Consider the following 15,024-nt stretch of genomic DNA (forward strand, 5'->3'; position numbering starts at 1 on the left):
CTAAAGCAAAATAAAAGAATAGCCTGTGGAAATTTAAAGCATTATTGTTAAGTCTGGCAATTTTTGGAACATGACAAATTCCAGAGAAGAGGGGGAAAAAGGGAAGGAGAGGAAGAAAGCAACCAAAAATGTTTTAGAATCATAAATGAATGGAGAATGAACAAATAACAATTTGATGTAGGTTGATATGACCTCTCAGGAAAACCATGGAAAAGCTGATAATAAATGCAAGTGAAAAATAATTAAAGATTAATAATGCCAGCCAACATAGCTTTATAGCTCCATTCCTTGGTCAGACCTGTATTTCTTGATGAGAAAAATAATATGGATGAGAAAATTAAGTCCATGTTGAGAAATCATAGCTACTGTGAAGTGCTTCATAATTTTACAGATAAAATTAGTGGGGTATGTTATTGTAACTTCTACTAAACATACAGAAAACTAATTAATTTATTTTTGGGAGCATGTTTGGGGTGAGCAAACCTAACAAAAAAGCAAAAAAAAAAGACTACTAATGAGTAATACGTCATCTAGTATAAGGATTTATTTATTTATTTCAAGTGAGTCCTTCACTAACCTAGCTGAGCAACTGTCCCACTGTCACACACTTCAGTCTTGACTGAATTCTTTCCTTTCCCTGTCAAAGTCTATCAACTTTGTCTCATTACTCGGAAGTTTTTCAGTAGTGTCTTTGAGAGTGCAGAAGCAGTCTATTTTCTTTTTTTAGGTTAGCAACATCTCTTCCCACTTACCACAGTGAGATTGATCTATGACTGATGAAATGAAGTCTTCTGAATTTTCAGTATTTTTTTAAATTCTGTTTAAAAGACATCACTCCATGTCAAATATATGTGGCCACACAGCATTCTGATGTCTCCCGTATGGTTTCATAATTAGTCTACTCTACCAGAACTAGCAAAATATATTGCAGATTTCAAGCTGCTTAAGAATCTACTGCTGCCATAAGTTAGGCTAACCTCTGACTACCTCCTTTTGCTGGTCAATAGTGCTTACAAAATAAAATTGAAGCTATATTTAACCCTTCTGTACAGCTCTGATGAGACTTCTGACTGCTCAGTTCTTCCATTCAGAGTTTTATTTTCTACATTTGCTTTACCCTTTTCAGCACATCACTCAGAGATTATTCAAGGAAGTTTGGTAGAAAGCAGCAGCTTTCTTCAATGTCTAAATTCAAGAGAGCTACTGCTTAGAATGAACTTTGGAATGACACCTTTACAGCTTGCTGTGTGGGTTTTGCCTGGGATAGAGTTAATTTTTTCCCTAGTAGCTTGTATGTGAATATGTTTCGGGCTTCTGCTGAAAACAGTGTTGATAATACAGGGATGTTTCCGTTACTGCTGAGCACTGCTTGCACAGAGTCAAGGCCTTTTCTGTCTCTCACCCTAACCGACCAGCGAGCAGGCTGGGGGTGCGCAAGGAGTTGGGAGGGGACACAGCTGGGACAGCTGACCCTAAGTGACCCAAGGGATATTCCACACCATATGACGTCATGCTCAGCATATAAAGCGTTTTGTCTTCCCAAGTAACCGTTACGTGTGATGGAGCACTGCTTTCCTGGAGACAGTTGAACACCTGCCTGCTGATGGAAAGTAATGAATTCATTTTTTTGCTTTGCTTGCATGTGCAGCTTTTGCTTTAACTATTAAACTGTCTTCATCTCAACCCACGAGTTTTCTCAATTTTACTCTTCTGATTCTCCTCCCCATCCCAGTGGGAAGGAGTGAGTGAGCGGCTGTGTGGTGCTTAGTTGCTGGCTAGGGTTAAACCACAACACTTGCACATCCTAGGCTCAATACAAAGTGCAAGTCCACAAGTCCTGTGCACTCACTACAGGGCAAGACCTTTCAAGAAAATATTATGTCCATTCTAGTAGTCATTTAATGAATATGACATTAAAAAATAAGAAGGCCTTATCTTACAGTGAGACGTTTGACAAATTCCATGCATCTCATTAATCAGGAGATAGTTAAGAGCATGTAATAACAGGGAAAGAAGTCCAATACCAGGTATTAATCACAAAAAGCTAGGAAGAAATGAAAGCTGCAAGCTGAACGAGACAGGTTTCCCTAGAAATAAAACATTTATTTTCTTTTTAAATTAGCAGTTGGGAAAACTAGGCACTGGAACCATTTTCCTAGTGCTGAGGGGGAATCCTTACCATTTCAAGTCTACAAACAGAGGAGGAGCCTGGCAGAGTCTCACTCTATTACACACAGTCATCGCAACTCTACCACCTACTTCTGCTTATCCGTTTACTGTAAGAGACGTCTAGCGATGACTTTACGCAATGCTACTCTCTGTCAGGTTCAAGGAGGAGTCTTGAGACACAAGATTTATAGATGGTTCTAAAATACCAAGACACACGCAGTTTGATAGTCAGACTAAGGTTGCAGGTAGGTGCTGTTACAAGCTCCCTAACCAATGTTCTGTCTATATGGGGAAGAAAAAGAAGAAAAAACACCAAATACACCCTTCTTACTTTTTTTTTCCCCTTTTCTAAATGACCACAAATTGATTTGGAGCCTGGATTTGGATTATTATTGCTCTAAGGCTGTTGAATACATGCAGAATTGATTTTAAATCTTCCAAATGAACACTAGAAATAAGAGGGCAGGAGAAAAGAAACTGATTTTGCAGCCAAGTTCCCCTTGATTTTGGGGTGATGAAACAATCCTCTGGATGACAGATGTGTGCACATGTATCATTATTCCCCTACAATAGGTCAGGCTCTTCAGTTGCTCCTGTTGTTTTCACCTTTGTTCCTGATCCATATAAAATTATTTTGGAATACAAAAGAAATCCAGCTGACAATGATACTCCTGGTTTTTTACCTCAGCCATAGGAGTTACCCTTTCATAAAACTTTTTTGTAATCAGAATTTGATTATTCTTTACCATCTAATAAAAACAGCTATAGGAACATTCTCCTAGTGCCACTATACCAGACCTAAAGTTCTGTCAAGATTTCCACTGTAAAAGCAATCATTATGTGTTCATATCTCAGCTCTTTTTCTGTTACATGGGGTTACAGCTGAAATAAAACTTGTCAGCCCACATGCATGTTCCATATTAAAAAAAAAAAAAGTTAATAAAAAGGAGGGGGTGGAGGTAGAATTAACTGCTAAAAGTATTTTCCTACCGTAGAGTCCTGAGAAACATTTTCAGGTAGTTGCAATTATCTGAATTGTGACAAAACTCTTATGTATAGCAGTTGTCTATGTTCAGCACAGATGCATCTTCTGCAATTAATAAACTAGAAAACATTAAACAGCAACAGGTCTGAAACAAAACTCTGGGCTCTAATGATCCTGGGTGCAGATCTGTGTGGTTCTATGGCTCAAATATGTAGACAAAACCTGCCTGTCCACCACAACTTTAACAGGTCAAATCTGGAAGTAATATTCCAAATGTCTGAAAACGTGGGAAAAACACAGATCTAAGCTCACTGCTAGGACAAATGTTTGTCCTAGAATCACAGAATCACAGAATCAGAGGTTGGAAGGGACCTCAGGGATCATCTAATCCAACCTTTCTGAGAAGAGCACAGTCTAGACAAGATGGCCCGGCACCCTGTCCAGGCAACTCTTGAAGGTGTCCAACGTGGCCGAGTCAACCACTTCCCTGGGGAGATTATTCCAATGGCTGACTGTTCTGACTGTGAAAAATTTTCCTCTTTTGTCCAATCGGAATCTCCCCAAGAGCAACTTGTGCCCATTCCCCCTTGTCCTCTCCATGTGACTCCTTTTAAAAAGGGAGTCTCCGTCTTCTTTGTAGCTGCCCCTTAAGTACTGGTGCGTGGTGCTGAGATCCCCTCTAAGCCTCCTTTTCTCAAGGCTGAACAGAGTTCTCCCAGCCTATCCCCATATGGCAGGCTTCCCAGTCCTTTGATCATCTTGGTGGCCCTTCTCTGCACCCCTTCCAGCCTGTCCACATCCTTTTTGTATAGCGGGGACCAGAACTGCACACAGTACTCCAGGTGTGGCCTGACAAGTGCTGAGTAGAGTGGGATAATGACTTCTTTCTCTCTGCTGGTGATGCCCTTTTTGATGCAACCCGGCATCCTGTTGGCCTTCTTGGCCACAGCAGCACACTGTTCGCTCATGTTGAGCTTCCTGTCCATCAGGGCCCCCAGGTCCCTTTCCACAGAGCTGCTCTCCAGCCAGGTGGCTCCCAGTCTGTGCTGCACTCCCAGATTATGTTTTCCCAGGTGCAAGACCTTACAATTCTCCTTGTTGAACTTGCTAATGTTCTTGCTGGCCCACTCTTCCAGCCTATCCAGATGTCCCTGCAGAGCAGCTCTCCCTTCTGGAGTGTCTACTTCCCCACTCAACTTGGTGTTGTCCGCAAGCTTCATCAGGCTACACTTGATGCCGTTATCCAGATTGCTTATTGAATTTTTGAATTATTGAATTATTGAATAACATTGGGCTAAGTATTGATCTCTTTGTTTGTCTTTATAGAGATATGCAGCAGAACACCCTTATCATTAAAGCTGTTATTATATCACACAATAAATTTACCCTAATTCAGAATTGCTTTGATACTAGGAATTGTTCTATATGGAACCAATTAGGAGCAATTTAAGGCAGTCCTGAGACTAGTCTCTGTAGCATCAAGGACTACAAGATTGTTCTTGCTCAAAAGTACGTTAAGCCTATTTGACATGTTTGAATAATCAGCTCACAGCCTACTTTTACATGCACAAAAAATTTCAAGGAAAGGAAAGAGTTAATTATTTGAGCCCAAGTCAATATACTGATAACTGCGTTTCATTAGTAGTAATAAGAGTATGATCATTTGCAGCCTGTGTAAATATCTTTTTAACTGAAAGAAGGAATGTTAGTCAGGACACAAAGCTGCCCAATAGGCTTCTGAAGCTTTGGATTCCCCATACGGCTTCCAGAAGTTGATAGAAACAGCATGAAATGAACCAGTAAAAAGACCATTGTAAAGAGCACCATATTTAATTATTCTTCCCCTCCCCACCCCTGAATTCTAAGTGACTAAATTAGGAAAGCTGTCACTGACAACAGAAAGGTATTTTACCCATGAAAGAGTCAAAGTTTCTCATATATTACTCAGACAAAAGAGAGTTTGGCATGAGTCAAAATATAGTCTGCAATTAGTTAAGCCTATTACTGACTTTAAAAATTGCCTAAATAATTAGATACCATCTACTGAGTAAATAATGGATTAAAAAGTCTGCTTGTGTCCACATTTTATTAAAGCAATTATGATAGATCTACCTCTATCCTTCATACCCAAATATTTATTACGCCAGACAACATTTTCAGAAGCAGAACAGTTCCCATCAGAATGTTTCCAATTCTTAAAAGTAAGCTTGCTCTTTAGGAGAAGGTAGCAATAAACAGCTCCAGCTGAAAATAGTAATGCAGTTAATTCTCACAATGCTGCGTAAAACCAGCCTCTCTGCATTTGTACTTAAATGGCCCGATGAATTCTTTGGCCTGCAAATGTCTTGGCATCTCAAGGTACAAGTGGACTTTACTCCAAAAATAACATCCTTCTCTAAGCATTTTGACATTAATGTCAGTGAAGTCAGGTTACCATCTCCTAAATAAATATACTGGCAATCCAAAGCTACCAAGAGAAAGAAAAGAAGAAAAACATTTCAGTCTTGAAGAGGGTGCTAGGCTCTAATTGCCACCCAGCTATTAAGTCATCTTGGTGCCAGATCTTATGGTGTCCATATGTTTTCCCACTGTCAAGACAGTACAGTAATGCCAAACTTATTTATAAAAAGTGCTTTGAGAACTACTGATGAAAAAGGCAATATAAACCCAAAATGTTTATTATTAGCAGTAGTATTAGTATTTGAAAGCAAATATTGTACCTTAAGATATATTTTTTCTCTGTTCAGGAATTTTAAATTCTTGCTGTCTACTGCCAAATCTATCGCACCTGGTTTTTGTTTTGTTTATTAAGGAAGAGTAGATATAAGAGGATTTAAAATGAACCTTTTCCACAATAAATGACAGGCACAATGTAGTGCCTGATTTATACATACCTAAACTTCTGACACTTCTAGATGCAAGGGACACAGGAGACTTGGCACAAGAAAGAATTGCTTTTAAATAAAACGGAAGTTGTTGCTCAGAAATCAGACTTTGCTTTCAGACTTTGGTTGCTAGAAGTCAGGTTCACAGCATCCCTTCAACTGAAGTCCTGTGGCAGCAGAACACAGTCCCCTGAAACATCAATGCCCATTGGAGTGCTGACATGTCTTCACAATGGGCACCCGAAGAGGCAGCCAGCAACGTACTTGTATGAGTAAAGCAGTGAGTGGTTTTTAGAGGGAGGATTAACCCTCTTGGACCAGTTATCAGCACCATCTTACACAAGAACTCCATTATACAACCATCTGCCTCTCAGAGAGCTGCCAAAACCAACCACGGAATCTAGGTGCCTAAATCAATATGGGCAGGGCCTGGTCTTCAAATGTGTTCAAAGCATCCAAAACAAATTTTTTTTATTTGATCGTACTTTATACATCCTGACCATGGGTGAAGGTTTTGGCAAGAAAAAGAACTGTTTCAAACATATACAACAAGCCAGCTTCTTTACCTTCACAGATATACCACAGCTGTAAGTTTAACAGACCTGGGTTTGGGAGCCTAGTTCCAATCACCATTGCACTAGAGTAAATGAGAAACAATTATAATCAAGTCAAAAGTGCTATACATACTTAGAATGACTGTAAGATGAGAATCCAGACATTTTGTCCATTTTTATGAGTTCAAAGATGAAGAGATGGACACAATTCTAGCATGGAAATATCAAGAAAGTATGGAAAGTAATAAAGAAGCATCAAAGAAACTGGTGATTCCTGACTTCCTAAGACTGAACAGAATCTAAAAGGTGGGGTTAAGAAAAACAACAGCTCTGTTCTATAATACTATGTGAAATGACCAGAGAAGTCAGCATACCTGGATTGTTTATACAGCAAATCTATTGTTCAGTAATACATTCAGTGTAGTTTGATCCCCAAAACAGAACATGATTCCATAATAGCAACTTATGCACTTCAGTTAACTCATTCATTTCTCTTCCTGAACTATTGTTCATAGGAAAGTAAAGATGTTGATAACCCCCAGCCTATCATCTCTCTTACATGAAGTGAAAAAATAACTGAATTCTTCATAGATGATCCTTAGAATGCTCATGTGTTATAGGTGATGCTCATGTCTGCAAAACCTCTGAATTCTTTAAATTATGATTAATACACATCTATCAAAAACCATAGCCACTAATTCTAGATCTCCTTAAATCATATAAGCATATAGAGTTATGAAGGTGAAAAATTTAATTTAAACATCTCAGCAGGAAAATAATATTAATTCCAAATAAGATTCCAAAACATATTTTGTTCATTTTCACAAGTATTTTCTTGCTAAGGGAAGAGACTATGTTCTTGTGGAATTTTCATTTAAATGCCTCCCTCCTTAGCTTTCTTTTCCTACACCGTACCTTCTCACAGTTCAATAGTTATTAAAAGGAATGAAAAATTGGGGCATTTAACAAAACAGCTGCCCTCACAAATCAAGGCCACATATATCATAATAAGTGACAGAAGTATGAAGTGACTTAAGGGGCATGGAGATACTGCCTGGAGTCAATAAAATTGCTATTCCATTTTGAGTCACATCTTGAGGTTTCCATTATGCATAGGAATAAAATAAGAACGTGTGTGGCCTTGTGAACATGGAAGGCTGCAAGACTGCTCTGCCCAATTCTTGGCAAGGTCTCTTTGCACATGATTTACAGTGATATTATTCTGGCTGTCCCACACCCAGGACAGTACCCTAACTAACAAGTTGTAAAGTATGAGCAAGTATCTCCTTCTTACAAACTACATTTCAAAGCAGAAATGGAAACAACTCCACAAGATTTCCTCTGCTGTAAATACCTAGACCAGATCTTAGCACTTCACACAGAAGACAAAGAAACATCTATATTCTTTTACATACAAAAACCCCAATGTTAAAATGCACCACACTCAAAATGTTCCAGAGGTTTATGTATTCACTCAGGATTGGTAAAACATTAATGGTTTGAAAGTGAAGAACAGACAAGGTGTGATTTCCTCAGGGATCAGTGATTAGACCTCATAACATGAAACACAACACCTTGCTCATGCACAAAGGCTGCAGTGAATTAATCAGCAGTTTATTTTTTACTTATTTTAAATTCAAGTCTTCAGCTGTGCCTCAGCCAAGCCTTATGTGTAGGTTTCTGTCTTGGAAGGAGGAGGGAGGACAAGAAAAGGAATAAGCAAGCATAGAGATGAGAGTCATGCAACAAAATATTTCTACCTGCATTTTTGTACTCATGCCATTTTTCAAGGGTTAATCTTAGCAGCTAGAAGGCTAACTGCCTTATTTGTACAGTCTAAATAACACTCTAGCTACCTCATTCATTGTAGTCAATTGATTGTGACAGCACTAATGTTGGACCAGAAACTGCATCTGTAAAATGGGTAATCACACAGACAATTTTAGGGAAAACTGTCAAATAAATGTCCTTACAATTGCTGCAGGCAATTATTTTTAAATCTTTTTAACATTATCTCTATGTGAATCCCTTATCTCTATGAAGACAGTGACTACCCATGGCTGTTGCATCTTCAACTTTCTCCAAAAGATGCACCACGCCTTTCAAAAGAGGTCACAATTAAATTGATTCTGGCAAAGACCAAGTGATCCATGTCAGGGTGGTATAAAAGTGAAGACCTTCCATATCATATCAACTTCCATATTCCACAATATGTGTTTTCTTAGTGGTTGAATCTTTCGTATGCTGCTAAGACCGCAAAGTCCCCAGAATAGCTTGAGCTGGAGAAGTGGCAGCACCCTCACCTTACTGCCACACTGACCTGTGAAGCAAGGCCAGCACACCAAAATAATTTTCCTGCATCATTCTCCTGTATAAAATGCATAAAAGACACCTCAACTCCCTAAGAGCAAGAGCTTCCATAAGAGTTTTGCACAGACACACACTCTCTCCACACAGAAATTTATGGCTGAAGGAATAATACCTAGGCTCCTACTACTTCTCTTCTAACAGAAGATCTAAGCTGACATTTTCTAGGCAAAGCTGTAGCACTTATGGCCTTTGGACCACAGGCACAACCCCTCACAACAGTGAAACTGGCTATTTCACAGTCCCGCTTCCAGTACAGAAGAGAGGTGATACATTTCATAGGTGGTGCTTTGTACCTCACAGTCATCATACCTGTGATGACCGCAAACAACTACAGCTCTCCCGACCAGTTGCTTGTATGTCCCATCTCTTAGGAATCCTTTTGATTCCATTAAACTTCAAGGAATTTAGCAAGTCTTTGAACTGTTCCCGCTGCTTTTCCATGCCTTCAGCAGAACAGAAAAAAACCTCTCTCCACTCCCCAAGTTATAAATGGATTTATAAGAAAGAAAACTGTTGACTTGATGTGGTAAAAGTGCTCAGAGTTAGTAGCAGTCTTTTCGCTGCAGGGGAAACACACTCTTTCCTAAGCTGTCTCGCTGAGAGTCTGCCCAGCATACAGCCATCTTCAGGAAAAAAATTGTGTGTTTTCATTTAAAATGTTACCTTATGGTTTTTGGCAGCTTCCTTAGCTTCTGAGTTGCAAACACGTCACTTCTTTCACAGCAGAAGCTTCTCAGAGCTGGTTTTTGACGGCTTCTTTGTGAGAAATCAACAGCACACCATGTTGCTGTAAATCTGGGACTAGGGCTTTGAGTCCATCTAAAATTACAAATAAAACAGAATTAGAGAATACAGCAATAACAATCCACAGACATGATTACCACATGTTTCCAGTTTGTAGGACAGACAGAGAAGGATATAGAACACAGCATGAATACAGAGTACAGCTATGGCTGTGTCTATCCCATAGACATGTTCTCTTCCCATGCTAAAGCCTTACTTATATCCACAGAAATGAAAGGCTGAGTCTGTGTTCCATATGGCTAAAGTCCCCATATCTAAGGATTTAGACTTGTTATGGCACAATTGACTATGGCATTTCAACTGAGGAGAAACAATACTATTGTAGCAAGAACAACACCTCAGTCCTGTAACCTAAAAATATGCATTTCAAAGCTTGTATGAAACTTTAAGAGACAGGGAGGACAACAGATGGAACCATGTAAATGGAATTATGCTGCTGCTGGTTTCTGTATGAAAAGCTGGAATACCAGCCACAATACTTCATAAATGTTTCTTCTACTGAATGGAAGGGGGTTTTGTTGGTGGTTTTGGGTTGGAGTTTTGTTGGTTGGTTGGTTTTCTTTTTAGAAAAGTAGCTTTCTCATGGCTGTTTCCTATTCTGTTTTCTGGGTAATAAGACAATAAAAACATGTTGAATACCTGGTTAAAACAGTGCACTCAGCCACCTGCAAACACAGATCATTGCTGAAAAAGTCCCGGTGCACATTCAAATATTATTAATAGCACCACTATACATCAGAGTTCACATTTCTCCAATGATTAGAGGTAGATTTGAACTATGGATGTGAGGTTTTTGTTCTCTGAATAGAAATACTGTTTTTGCCTACCCAATGTAGAAATAAATTAAAAGTAGAGATGAAGTGTTGAAATATGTAGAGCAGTAATTCTAGCTATAGTCACTGACTTGTGAGTAGGAGTCACAGCAGTTATTGGGAATAAAGCCATATTTTTTGATTCAAATGTTTTCCAATTATGTTGTAGTTATGTTGTCCCCTGTACAAAGAGATACACGAGCACATGGGAAACAAGAGTCACAATTCTTAAGACAGCTGCCTTAAAAATCAGGATGGTTTTTGAAGTGCTGTATGAAAGCATATAAAAATTACATTTGTGTGTAAGCAGGAACACATTCCTATTAGAGGGGAAACACCAGCACAGAAATTAAAAAACAATACCACCGGAAAAGAAATCACTAAAACTTTTTGCATTGGTGTAATGTTTTAATTGAGAAACCGGAGTAGGTTTTATTAACTTTTTTGCCATGACCTTTTACTTCTTGTACCTGTACCCTTTTTAAGCTTTAAATGGAAACAAAGGACATAAAATAGAACTTTTCCACCCCATTTAAGAGCATTCCCATCCATTTCTGAAAAATGAAGTGATTTGTAAATCCAACAGAAACAGTGGGTAATGCCTAACACCTAAAAGCTTGGTGTGTAAGGGAACTGTTCATCTCTAATTGTTACCAAAACTCATGCTTCCATGGGCAAGGGCATGAGAAACAGCAGCAATTTGATTTCAGTGAAGCAGTATAGGACCAGAGCATAGCTATATTCATGACACATTTAAAAAGGAAAAGCACACTTCCTACTTCTTTTTATATGGCTTAGAATGCAAAAAAAGGTTGTTTGGAAATAAATCTTATGGCTTGCATTTGCAATAGGTAGAATCTCCAGAGCAGACGCTAGGTGATGTTTTTAGACGTAGCTAAAAATCGGGTTTCACAGACACTAAGGATAGACCCCAAATGCCTAGTGATACCAATAGATATCTTGAAGGAGTACAAAAGTACTCAAGTTAGATACATATGGTCAGGAGTGTGAAACATAGAACTTCTGAAAAGCCTGTATTTTTTTTCAGGTGACTACATATTTTGAAAAATCTGGCCCCAAATTACTAAGAAATACTAGGTCCATTTAGAAGCAAATGGAGCATGATTCTTAGGAAGCTAAGTAGGCTTCCCATTCATTTTTTAAACCAAGACTTGAACTATGAAGTTATTCATACTCTTCCAAACCTGTATGCGTTTATTCATTACTTCTTCATGGACAAGCATTCTGAAATATGAGCAGTCTTTCATATGTAAACATTTAAAATTTCATACAGTATTAAGTAACTTTTAAAACCTGCATGTAAACAATATTTTAAGTGCAGTATTTATTTTTAAATTTCATTTTAAAAATCTTTAAATAAGTGCTAATTATCCCCTTCTACCAGAGGTTTAAGTATAAATCTAGAACAATTTACTTCACTGGTATAGACTAATTTTGCATCTATAGCTGCATAAGAGCATATTTTGCCAACTAACTTGTAATACTAATAAAGCACAATAAACCCTTTCTTTCTGATACTGACAAACCCAACCATTATTTAGTTGAAATCTTAGTACATGTTTACATTCACCTTCCATAGCTTAGTTTTTAAAACATGGATGATAAACAGAAAAATAGAACTTGTATTTCACATTGCTCAAAATGGGAGAGGGAGGGAAGGAGAGGTGGACAATAGCACATAAATTGTTCTACCTCTGGATAATTACTTTGAAAAGAAGGAAAGCCTGAATGTGTAAGTCTTCCTCCTGACACTCTACAATTTGGTTTCAGGAGGACAGCAAATAGGCAACATACCTCCCTCAGTAAATTCACCGTATCACTGGGACACTCAGCTTCCTCATCTCCGGGAAAGGTCATTCTTGGCTACATTGCTACCACCAGGCTACACATCATAGTGTTAAGCTTTTTAATACAACTTCTGGCAACAGGACTCCAGGAGATCTATAGTGCTGTTTCCTAGGCTCTAAAACCACTTTTAGTGATATACTGTACCATCGATGTCCAATAAAACAAAATGCTGACGTGTCATCTCTTCCACATAAGATTTGTCACTATGCTTTTCTTTCACCATGTTGAGAAAAAGCTTCATGAATGGAAAACTTGCACTGTATGTAATTCAACCTGTCAATCTCAAAGCAGATGACAAACAAGAAGGAGGCTAATTCCATATGAAACTTAAGCCCCTTACATTAAAAACTTAAACACTGGCAGGCAGGGGTGTAATGCAAATGATACATCCCACTGCCCATCGTATTAGTCCCACCATCAATGCAAGTCAATTCTTACTGGGTGGAGATCGTGGTCCATTTTGTTGAGTGTACACAACATGAGAAACAAAACAAAATCCCGGATTATACAAAGAAGACATAAACCACATTGGCTTAGAATTCAGTCTCATTTCTGCATTTGCACTGTAGCTTAGAACGATAATATTTTTACATACTAATTTTAGGAAGCTCAAAACATCACAAGATATATTACTTTTGTAAAAAAAAATGACAGTGTTTTTTCTATGTAGTCATACATTCTAAAACAATTGTAGCAGAATTTAATTGAGAGAATGTAAAACTTGTATGATGTGAAAATGCTTTTAAAACATAAAGGTCCCCACAGAATTTAACCTAATCCACTAGCCAGCCAGCCCAAGAGTCTGACAAACAGGTTTGCTTTTGAAAAGCAATGAGAAGTGTGGAAAAATGTCAGTTTCTCCCATCCCTGTTCTGTCTGCAGTGCTCTTCTGTAGAAAGGTGGGAGTAACAAGCATGTATGATGACACTGTACATGACAGCACTTAATTCTGTGATTCAGAACTCCTGTACAACCTACTTTCTCTTTATGAGTAGTTATCCAATAGTAGATTTCTAGTTTTTAAGAACCACGTGGTAAGAACATGCTCACTTTTTCCAAAGAGGATGCACTTTGTTAATACAGGACATCTGCCACAGGCATCTTAAAAAAGCTTTAAAGTTGACACTTGTCTGAGCGATCTTTCAGTGTGTCTTCTTTTGATTATCTCAGAATCACTTTGGGAAAGGTTCATATGTAACAAAAAAACACCCGACATGAAAATGACCATCCCTGCAGAAACATGAATGGGTATAATCGAATCACCTTAAGTTCACAGGGTAGATGAGGTCCATCTTTCCTTTATTGTTTTCATAAGGCCCCAATTTTGCTTGGATGAATGACACAGAGAGGAAAAACAGAATATCATATTGGAACACAATAAAAGTAGCTCCAATGTCCTGACTGTAGCACATAGCTGCTAGAGGACCTCACCTACTTACAGAAGCTGAGACACAGGTTATTTGGGACAAGCCCACACCAGTTTGCTTTGTTTCTACTGAAAATGATTTTTCATTCCTAGAGCATGTCCCTGCCTTTCCACTTCCTAGAGAAAGATTCTTCTGCAGAGACTGAAAAAATAAGGAATATTCTACCAAGTTTTTTGAAAAGGGGGAATTTACTTCCTCCCTGCTTATATAAGAAGTTAAACACTTTCCCTTAATCTTTAACAAAAACTGAGGATTGAATTTTTCCACAGTGGTAAACCCTGGTTTAATTCTGTTCCCACTGGAGAATTTTATTTTATTGTATTTATGCAAGGCTCAGTATAAATAAATACCTTTAAAATCCAGCCCCCCTGATTAGTATAGAAATGAGAAGAAATGTGGAAAATGGAAGTAATCTACGGAAGCAATACATGTGAATCAATAATGCCAACCAATATTTATGGATCTCATTATCTCAACATGTGCTTTTTAGGATCATGTTAAATTACTATTAAAAATAGCCATAGGTACATTTAAAATTAATATTTTAGGGTTCAAATGGCCTGCATTTGCCAGTGCAGATATCCATTTGTTATATAGCTCTATTAACTAAAGGAACAAAAGGTATTGCAGAGTATAATAGTATTCTGCGGAAGAAGAGATTTCTACAGGAAAATGATTCAATTATTCTAAATCAATTATAACAGGAACAGCTACATAGCTCTATATCAATCTCCTTATGTGTTTCTCATTCTTTTGTCTATCGCCTGTGGATAGTTTAATAGGAATTAACATAGAAAAATATACCCCACTGGGAATAAGATTCAAATAGTTTGGACCATTTTTCTTACTTAAAATTCATTTTGTGAGAGACAAGTCAAACCCATTACTTTATGCAAGTGACAGCAGCCAGTAATAAGCTTGAAACACAGCTTCAGGCTTCTCTGTATGGGACAGTTCGATTGGTCACATACATCATCACTACATGGAAGAAACCTGCACTGAGTGCAGTACCAGAGCTTTGTGGCCAACCCTACATTTGACGGTCATTATTTGACCAAAAGCCTTCACAAAGGATAGCAAAGCCCTTTCCAAAAGGAAGGCAGTCTGTTCAACCCTATCAGCAAAAGCAACAAAGGCGTTTTTCTTAAG

The 15,024-nt window shown here is 38.2% G+C and overlaps 1 long non-coding RNA gene across 1 annotated transcript in view; it reads right to left on the reverse strand.

Annotated features, from left to right (window-relative positions):
* Positions 1 to 9,777, reverse strand: part of LOC142059515 (uncharacterized) — a 188,714-nt gene extending 178,937 nt beyond the window's left edge. Inside the window, exon 1 of the long non-coding RNA XR_012661390.1 lies at positions 9,627 to 9,777. This is a non-coding gene — a long non-coding RNA (uncharacterized LOC142059515). The remainder of the gene's footprint in view (positions 1 to 9,626) is intronic.
* Between the last annotated feature and the right edge of the window lie 5,247 nt (positions 9,778 to 15,024).

The sequence above is a fragment of the Phalacrocorax aristotelis genome, chromosome 7, assembly GCF_949628215.1.
Source record: "Phalacrocorax aristotelis chromosome 7, bGulAri2.1, whole genome shotgun sequence".
In the NCBI taxonomy this organism is placed as follows: domain Eukaryota; kingdom Metazoa; phylum Chordata; class Aves; order Suliformes; family Phalacrocoracidae; genus Phalacrocorax; species Phalacrocorax aristotelis.